The sequence below is a fragment of the Ursus americanus genome, chromosome 6 (assembly GCF_024610735.1).
Source record: "Ursus americanus isolate L20-20 chromosome 6, mUrsAme1.1.p, whole genome shotgun sequence".
Classification (NCBI taxonomy): domain Eukaryota; kingdom Metazoa; phylum Chordata; class Mammalia; order Carnivora; family Ursidae; genus Ursus; species Ursus americanus.
In genome coordinates, this window is record NC_142132.1 from 18,521,538 (window position 1) to 18,531,809 (window position 10,272).

Consider the following 10,272-nt stretch of genomic DNA (forward strand, 5'->3'; position numbering starts at 1 on the left):
TGAACTCCTCTTTAACAGTACATGTTTTGTTATGTTTTGTCTTAATTAAGCATCGGTTATCTTTTGTCTAAAACAAAACAAAACAAAACAAAAATCCTTGGATATGGGTTGATACAGCTGCTTGAAACATAAATCTCCCCCTCTCCTGCTCTGCCAACTGCATTGCCCAGACCCTGTTAGTGTATGAAGCACCATATGGAACACAAATATGTGGCAACTTATTGAACGGGAACATTTTGTGAGAAAAATATTTTTGTTCCCATGCAGTAACGTTTCTATTAAATAGCTTCTAAATATGAAAAAAGAAAAAAAAAGAAGCTCCAAGTGGCAAGAGAATACCCTAAGGAATCTAGAAAGCATGCAAAACAGCAATATTATTTTATAATGAAAAACAGATATGAGTAATATTATTTTTTCCTACCCTCCTTTCTTTTGGCAAATCATTTTCTTTCTAAATATATGTCCTTTGTCCACTAAATCACGTGCTCTGATTCACCCACAGCCCTGGGCCAGAGGCAGCCACTTAAAGGATACTTGGTCACTCACAGAAATCTGTCTCCCTTGTGTCTGGCAAAAACTGGCACTCGAAACATCAGCAGTCTCTCTCCTTGTGGCTCTAGAGGTCTAAGGTGGGACTGTCCCCAGATTTCAGCCCTGGGAACTCACGGTACCAAAGCCACAGAAACTGTAACGTGCACAGGAATCACCTAGGTTTTCTTGGTAACAGCAGCTTCCGGTTCAGAAGTTCCAGGGTGGAGCCTTAGCGTCACGGTCTCCAACAGGCTCCTGGGTGACTGGGGGTGGCAGGTGGGGCTGGTCCTCATAACACGCTTTGAATAATAAGAACCAAAGAGGTTTGGAGACTCCAGAGTTGACCTGTTTGCCTTCATCTGTAGATGATTTGAGATTTCTCTTTCCTTTCTTTTCCTTTTTCTTCTTCTTTTTAATCATCCTAATGAGGAAACCCCTAATAATCAAGAAACAACTTTATTTCATTAATTTGCAAAGTTGTTAAACCATCTCTTCTCCACAAGATAATTTATATTTTAGGTCTCTGTTCCTTCAAAAGCTTAGTTCGAAAAACAACATGTTTTGCCGTACATCTTTACTTGAACAAATGCTAATGCGAAGGAATACACAATTTAGATTTCAAACCAAACTAAATCCTCACCCCTTATCTCCACAACAAATGTTCTGTGTGTCAAGCATTTCCAAATTGGAAGTGAGCAGAGAAAAATATAGTTGTTAAAAATAAAATGAAAAAGTTGCATTGATCACCCCATATAGAATTCCAGGTCAACACCTTTCTCCTGCACTCTGGTTGCATGGGAGGAATGGGGGGATTTCACGCATGATTTATTTTAGTTTTATTATTTTAAAAGTAATTATTTTTATATTTTAAACTTGTATTGTTTTAAATAGTATTTTATTTTAAAATGATAAAAATGTTTTTTTTATGTCACATTGATCTATTTCTCAAAGTAGCACAGAGTGTGTGGGTTATTACTAGCCTTTGGCCTTGGTATATTCAAATTGTCTTATGAAGATATGCAAATATAACATCATATTGGCTGGAGGTTGTTAGCTGTGTTTATTTCTTAAAGATTTATCAAAGTGCAAAAATGTATCAGAATGAATAAGACTTCCCCTGGCTGGGATCTTCCCCTGGCTGGCGGTTCACCCTAAGACCCCCCTCCCTATTCCCACCTCTAGAGCTCTCACCCCAATCTAAGTAGGAAAGTAGCACCTGTGCCCAGGAGGCTTGGAGACCACTGACCAGGTCCCTGCAGCAGCTAAGCTGGTCTCAGCATTCTCACATCAATAAGCCACCAGCTGGTGAATCATTATGGTCCCCAACTCAACTGGTCTCACAGTTCTCAAAGCACCTACCTTTCACAGACAACAACTCACGGGTGAAGCTGGATATTCATTATACTAAGGGAGTTCAGGGTAATCACAGATTCATCTTCTCATCTCCATTGTGAGTCTCATCGCCCCCTCAAAGATGTTGGAAGTAGTCCTGACTTCTGAATATCTGAAAAGACAATAGTAATGGAAACCCAGCGGATTCCTTCCTTTGGTCAGTGACAGGATCTGTTATCCTCCTCCATCTGCTTTTGATTGCTTTTCACTATTTTCCAAATTGTCTTTGAATCACACAAACTAAAGGCCAACTAGATCAGTCCCTAGCACACAGATGTACACAACTGCTTAAGTCCGTACATGCGTGAAAGGTGGACTCTGCAAATATCTTCAACTCCTTCACTTCAAAGGACAGAAGTGGCGTGACAGTAACAAATAACACCTCCATGCAAATAATTAACATTTTACAAAACTTTCACATATGTCATCTCGAACCTTCCCTGTGGCTCCGTGCAGTGGAGAGGAATAAGCACGTTTCATCCATGAGAAAATGGAGACTCAGAGACAAAGGGATATGGTGAGGGCACCCAGCGAATAAATGGCACAGCCATGATCGGCACTCGGGTCTTTTAATTCCAAATCTCCTACTCTTCACACTAGGCCACTTCAACTCAAGTAAGGCTGGGAGACAGAGTTTGGAACCTAGAACTGCTGAGACTGGTTCAGTACACCACAATTCTTAGTCTTGAGGCATTTTTCTTGGCCCAAACATCCAGACTCTAAAATCAGAAAATATATCATCAGAATCTAATCTGAGTAGATGCATGCTACAGGGGTGGGTTTCGGGATATACCACAGGAAGTAAAGGGGAAGGTGACTGTGAGGCGCTCCCAGTTCCCACTCTTTCCAACTCACTTCCACCTTTTTTCTGTTTTATATGTTGGGGTGCAATTTTTAAATACAACCACTCTTGCAGCGTAAAGTGGGCCAAAAGTCAGGAGACATAAACCTATGCTGAGCACTAGCTTAGTCCCTATCTATGTCCGGTTAGCCTGGGACACTGCTCCCTTGCCTCTCTGTGACTCGGTTTCCTCATCTGGGAAAATGGATCGGCAGAGATCTTGTGAGAGCAAGTGAAGTAATACAGTCTTACTTAGGGAGTCAATGCAAAGCATTCTCACATGCATGCCCTTGTTGGGGTAGGGGGGTTGAGGGGGGTGCTGGGGTAGTGGCTGGCATGAGAGGAAACTGTCAAGAATTTTCTACAGGCCAGACTATGACAGAACCTGCAGGGAAATTCCCATAACTTTCCCAAGGATCAGCCTGCCCTGGGGAACAGCCTGAATGGTCCCGTAAAGAAACTGGACCCTTTCCCTGTTCCCCATTAGGAAAATTGGCATCATCAAAAGAAGTGGAATCTTTGGGGAAAGGAAGAGTGTTGGCTGTGCTAACATTCAGTTCTTTCCCAGCAGGGACGATGAAGAGGCCATCTTAGAATATACCTCATGGGAATACACCAGGAAGTGTTTCCTGAACTCATGACCTGGGAGCAAGCAGGACATCAAGAGCGGGCTTCAGTGCGTTCCTAACTCATTGTAACTGCAGTCACGTACTATGACTAGCATCCTTTTTTTCTTTTTGTCAATATAATTTCAACCTGAAGAGGCAGTGTGGAAGAAGAAAAATACAACGAGGAGCCTGGGTTGAATCTCTGGGTGTAGACTCTGGTTTAATCCCTGTCACTTACAGACTGAATGACTTCAATTTTCTCATATGTATAAAATGGGCATATGTTGGGATTTCAACCACAGGTCAATAAATAAGGCTTTTCTTCTCCAAAAAAGAATCTGAATAAAATAAAGATAGACATGAGTCAAATTGAGGGTCAACATGAGTTTAATAACTGGCATGTTGGGACTTGGGAATGCAGCCTGGATTCCCAGCCAGTAATTCCCAAGATTTCTAATATTTCACCCTTTCCAAAAACTGAACCAAATTCAGGCAAAACCACCACACATTCATAAACATTTACTTTCTCCAACAGTAACTCTTGGCAATAAAGAGGGGATAATGGGCCTCAGACAGAAAATAAGGTCACCTCCAAAACAAGGAGAGGGTCAGGGACCCTATGGCCTTAAGTCACTTGTGGGCCAGGGGCTGGCCAGTGGGCCAGTGGGCCAGGGGCTGTGCAGCCCACCAACTGAAAAAAGGAAGCAGCTTCCTGCAGGGGTAAAAGAGAGGCTGCAAGGCTCTGTGATGGAAGCCTGGAAACAAGAGGACAGAGGAGAGTCCCCCAGCAGATACCATTCTCTCCCCCACCTGCCTTGCGGGGTTGGTGAAATAAATAAGATCAAGAAAACGGAGCATTGGTGATTCTTCTTTCCTCTTTCTTCTCTCTCCGCCGACCTGCTTTAGAAAATGAGAAAGGCCAAGTTCCGAAGCAGATTTCTGGACACGTTCCCAAGGACCACACCATCTGCCTCAGTCTTTGATGTCAGGCTGGGACCCGCACACACCCTGGCTTCCCCAGGCTTGCTGGGCTTACCATCCTGGTCCCCAGCCCTGTTCGGTTGAGTGTTTGCTGGACGACAGAGTCCTAGCTGGGTGATACTTATCCAGCCACCCTCTTTCCAACAGAAGTTTTTTTTAAGCAGAGAAACAACAAATCTTCCTCCCTTTTTGCCAAGTTGCTGCTTTTTCTTGCCCCTTTTCTCTTCCCGGTCTCCTTTGTTGAGTGTTTTTTAATAAAGGTCAGCATCTCCCAGATGTGCTTCTTTCTCTTTTCTTCTTTTCTCCCTCTTGTCGTCTCCGGAGGATCCCCCCCACCCCCCACTCCACATCCTCAACCACACAAACTGCATTTGAGCCAAATTCCAAATCTGTCTCCTGCCCTAACTCCTCGGCTCACATCTCCAGCGGCCACGCCTCCGCTTGGAGTCCTTCCAGCATCACTAAGGTAACTCACGCTCTTACCTTCCGTCCCTCAAACTGCTTCTCTTCCTCGTATTCTCCAGCTCTAGTTTTCCACTCATTTTCCCTAAATAAAGATCTTAATAGTATCCTTGGTGGCCAATTCTCTCTTAGTCCCTGCATTTAACAGAGACTCAGTTGTGTCAGTGTCTCTTACGTCTGCCTGCTTATCACTGGCCGTCACTGGCTGTCACTGGCCGTCACTGGCTTAGATTAGATCTTGCTCTTGCACCTGCTGCCTTGCAATCACCTCATCAAAGATCTCCCAGCTCTAAGTGTCAACCTCTCCAGTATATTACCCACCCTCATCCACAGTTAAGGTTGTCTGCAAAAACTCTCTCTCTCTCTCTCTCTCTCACACACACACACACACACACACACACGCACACACACAGCTACATAACTTGCAAAATACTCTTGAGTCTCTTCATCTCATGCTCCAAGTCCAGGCTTCTCAGAATGACCCACAAGCCCTCTAGCATCCAGTCCCCCTCCCTTGTCTCCCATTTATCCACCCTCCAAGTCTTAGGACCCCATGGCACTGAATTGATGTCACCATTCCCAGAAAAGCCCACACCCTTTAATGCTTACGACCTTCTGTGCCTTCCGCTTTGAGTGTCCTAGGCCAGCACACACACCTCCTCTTTGGCTTGTAAACCTATTTTTCCTTTAAGGATGATCTCAGGTGTCCCTGCCCTGGGAAAGCTTTCCTTGACTCCCCGCTTGTTAGTTACATGCCTTCTGCATGCCCTCAGCATTTAAGTGCTGTAGCGGCTTTGCATAATCAAATTGTTGGTAATCCATTGGCATTTATGATTCTCCCGTTATTAATGGTAGCTTTTGAGAACGGAATCATTTTTTTTCATCTCTGTATTTCCAGCATCTAGATACTGACCCCCTCTTAGGTACAATCACTGTTCCACTTACTGCATGCGGAGATAAATGGAAGAATGAAGACTGATTTACTTTAGGGTGATAAAGTGTTCCCATTAACTGCAGGTCTGGGAATCAGGAAACACAGCCCCAGGCACTGGTGTTGTCTCTACTTAGCCTTGTGAACTTAGACAAGTCTGTCCTCCAGGCTGTGTTTTGGTTCTTCGGTCTGAACAATGGTCAAATAATAACTAAACAACTCTCCTAATGGGTAGTAATGGCAACACGAGAAATTATATGCTTCGGTATATTTCCATGTCTAATGTGTAAGTTCAATATGATGAAATGTATCAATGTTACGTAAAATTGACTTTCTGGCTAAATAGGGGACTTAGATACTTTATAATAAGTGAGTAAAGAAACACTATCTATGCAGAAGACTATTCAAAGAATTAAACAACTCAACTTACAGTTTTCTTATTAAACCATAAATATTATCAATTAGTAGTCAGTAGCATCCTGATTTTATATATAGGCTTGCTGAGATATTTTTTTCCTTGACATAAATATTTGTTTTGAAATCATACCTTTCCCAGGCTGTGAGTTCAGACCAGCTTGTCTTCAACCTCTTCCCGACATCTTGAGAAATAAAGAAAATAAACAAAGAAAGAAAAATAGAGGCTCACACATCACTGTGGTACTGGAACTCACTCTATGTTAGAATCTCCCCAAAGAGAATAATTCCAAATACAGACAACTCTTTAGGTACAGAGAGAGAGTTCATCACAATATTTTTTTTTCCTACAGGGGAAAAAGAGAGAGAGAGAGAGAGAAACAACCAAAACATCCAACAAGAGGGCAGTGGTTAAATGAGTTACAGTGTATTTGTGCCATGGAAACAACACAGCCATTATATATTCTGTTACAAGGATTTGTAGCGACGTGAGTAAGCACTTGTGTTACAATTTTATGTGAAAAAGCAAGGTAAAGAGCATGTGAATATGAGTATCTAGAAAATAAGCACGAGAAACTAGGACGTATACCTGTATCCCCTTGGCTATTTCTACGCCTCTCCCTCTCCCAGCCGTGAAAACGGTGGAGAACCATCTTGTTTTCAGAAGTGGGAACCTCCTCCAAGAACTTTTCCTCGGTGGACTTCCTCTGCTGGTTTGCCCTGTGGGGAAAGGATTTCAATAGTCTCATATTTCCAGCCTTACTTCATTTCTCTGAAGTTTTTTTTTTAATAACATATGTTTGATTACCAGAGTAATTTATGTTCACTCGAAAATCTCCCTAATTTAAAGTTCCTTAACCATGTCTGGTTTGAAGTGAACTTGGAAAATGATTGTTCTTTCAGCAACCAAAACTTTTGGCAGCTTGCCTTCAAACAGAGCTTGGAATTATGTAACTCTCAGTTTAGTAGAAAAAACTTTCCAAAAGGACCAACTTCTCTTCTAGAACCCATCATTTCTTTTTTTTTTAATTTAAATTCAATTAGCCAACATATAGTACATCATTAGTTTCTGATGAAATGTTCCATGATTGTCAGTTGCATATAACACCCAGTGCTCATCACATCACGTGCCCTCCTTAATGCCCATCCCCCAATTACCCCATCCCCCATCCACCTCCCTTCAGCAACCCTGTTGGTTTCCTGAAGAGTCTCTCATCGTTTGTCTCCCTCTCTGATTTCTTCCCATTCAGTTTTTCCTCCCTTCCCCCTAAGATTCTCTATGCTATTCCTTATATCCCACATCTAAGTGAAACCATATGATAATTGTCTTTCTCTGATTGACTTATTTCACTTAGCATAATCCCCTCCAGTTCCATCCACGTTGATGTAAATGGTAGGTATTCATTCTTTCTGATGGCTGAGTAATATCCCATTGTATATACGAACCACATCTTTACCCATTCATCTGTTACAGGGCATCCTTCCACAGTTTGGCTATTGTGAACATTGCTGCTATGAACATTGGGGTCCATGTGCCCCCTCTTTTCACTACATCTGTATCTTTGGGTAGAACCTGTCATTTCAAAACAGCTTTTAAGCAGATTATACACGGATTTTACCACCATGGTGTTATTTCCGGCATATACACTTGGAAGTGTGATACAATTTATGGGTTGTTTTTAATGCTTTGTAGTAAGTAGTGAATTCTAGATAAACAAAAAGATTCTTCCTCTCCCCCCCAAAAAGGCTGTTAGTGAATAATTACCAACTAGAGGGAATCGAAAAAGAAGAAAGCCCAGTTAAGAAGAAGATGTGGGCTGGGGGCTGGCTGTCCATCTTCTCAGTGAGTCAGACAGTGGATGGACGCATACACCTGACATGTAAGGCTCATCTCATCTCTATATGTTCAGAGGCTTCTCCGAGGTCCTCACTGGTCTAAATAAATCTCCCTGTGGCCCTAGTGTAGACGGCTTTCACATGAAAATCACCAGGCACAACAATTACAGTTTCCAGGGCCACACCCCAAACCTACTGAATTGAGAGCCCCAAGATTCTGCATCTTAACAGAGCATCCTGGTGAGTCTCTTGTTCCCTTTATAGAAGAGGAATCTGAGGGCCAAAGTGGGAATTTGACTTGCTTAAGGTCACTGGGTGGGGCCTCCTGAACTCCAGGTCAGTCCTCCTCCCTAAGGGGAAATTAGGCCTTAGGACAGACCTGTGTAAAAACAGAGTGCCCAGGCCAGATACAAATATGCCCTAATCATTGGGCTACCATCACCCCAGTATTCCTTGCTTCACAGAGGTGCCTCTCTGAGGTTTTTAGAGAGAACTAAAAAAGAAAATTGCAAATTGAAGCAGGGCTTCTGCAAACATTTCTTAGAAAACTAGTCCTTATAAGGTAATCCGTGAAGAAGGAATTCCATTATTGGGGAAGTCGCTGTATCCTTTCTCCCTATGTTGAATCATCTCATGAAGTCACCTGTTATGTGAGCCTATAAAGGCACTGAGAAGTCCTGCAGTAAATAAACCCATTTAACTTTCCTCATTCTAGTAGCTCATTGACATATTTGACAGAAATGCCTGTGTGTGTATGATATTTTTAACACTTTTGAGAAACTAGTGTTCTAGAGAAACCATCTAATCATCCAGAAGTTTCCCTAGTCAAATCCGTGTCACAAGCATGAGCTGGTTAGTTTGGTAGGAAAGCACTAAGCTTAGAGTCTGGAGATCTCTCTGGCACTTTCTAGTTTTGAGACTTTGGGAATGTCTCTGGCTCCACTTTACAGTTGAGGAAACTGATACTAAGAGACACATGTCTTTCCTGTCCACTCTACTGGGTTGTTTGGAGGGCCACACAGAGCTGCCTACAGAATAAACAGAACTCTAAAAGTGAGTTCCATCATTTCTTCTTCTTCCTCTCTTCTTCCCCCTTCGCCCCTTCCTCCTCCTTCTTTCTCACATGCTCATCACTCAGGAGGTCATCTCCGTCCCAGGATCCTGTCTTTAACAGCAGGACCTTGACAAGATGACACCAGGAATTGGTTGTGATATAGATATCTCAGCTCAGGGTGACCAGCTGATCCTGGAATTGCTGTAATATTGACACTGTCTTGTCATTCACGACAAACTCTCAAAGCATTGATTATAGACGGCATTGACTCAGGAGTGGGAACTTTCTCAATGAATTACAGGCCAATTATTCATATAATTGACTTTCTTCTCTAGAGAGACTGACATTGCTAATACTGTTCCGGTCAGATGGCGGACAGAACAGTGTTCCTTGGTCTGTGTTCCAGTGGGTTGTTCTCTCACCAATATGCTTCCATCAGGAGCAGCCCCTCCCCTCCTCCTTAAGGGCGGGGCCCCACTGCAGAGGAAGGGGATGAGGGCTAGAAATGGGGGCATCAGGTGCTGCACACTGGCCTTAGGGAAATAGTCACTCATGTGTGTCACTGGCTCTGGTGAAGCGTGACCCGGCACCATGCTTCACTCATCCCCGTATCCCTCAATGTTTGGCACAGTTCCTGCTACCTGCTAGGTGCTCAGGAAACATTTCTGAATGAATGGATGAATAAATAAATGAACTCTGTCCTACCATGTCCAGCATATTTTGTCTGGTTTAATGGAGCGTCCATGAGCCATCCTTCCCACCTACGGTAGGCCACACCTTATCATGAGGTTGGAAAGTTAATACAAGAGACTCATTAATACACTCAGAAAACAGAAAGAAGAGGTCCAGAAATGAAGAGAGCCTTCGTTGGACTTTCAATGATCTCACTGTGCGGTGGGGAAATTTATCGGGCTGTGAGTATTCCAGGGTGAGGCCGTGGCAACACGGGAAGTCATTTGATTTCCCCGGTAGCTTTCAAGCTCCCAGCGGGGAGGAGTCAACTTCACTTTCAATATCGTCTTCATCATCCTCATTGTGTAAGCTCCATGAGGACAGGGGTTTCTGCTTTGTTCTCTGATGCATTCCAAGCATTCAAAACAGCCCCTGGCCCTTACCAGGTGCTTCTTAATCCTCAGTGAATTGAATAATTATTATCAAGGCTAGAATTTTCTGCCTACTTCTTTCCGGAACTGTGCCAAATACATCATATTCATTATTTTAA

General features: G+C 43.1%; 1 long non-coding RNA gene across 1 annotated transcript; it reads right to left on the bottom strand.

The window, feature by feature from the left end:
- Positions 1-233: 233 nt before the first annotated feature.
- On the bottom strand, positions 234-6,876 carry LOC123795841 (uncharacterized). Its single transcript, XR_006780614.2, has 4 exons — positions 6,750-6,876; positions 6,294-6,345; positions 1,891-2,035; positions 234-967 (listed from the first exon to the last, which is right to left on the bottom strand). It is a non-coding gene; the product is annotated as an uncharacterized LOC123795841 (long non-coding RNA).
- Positions 6,877-10,272: the final 3,396 nt, after the last annotated feature.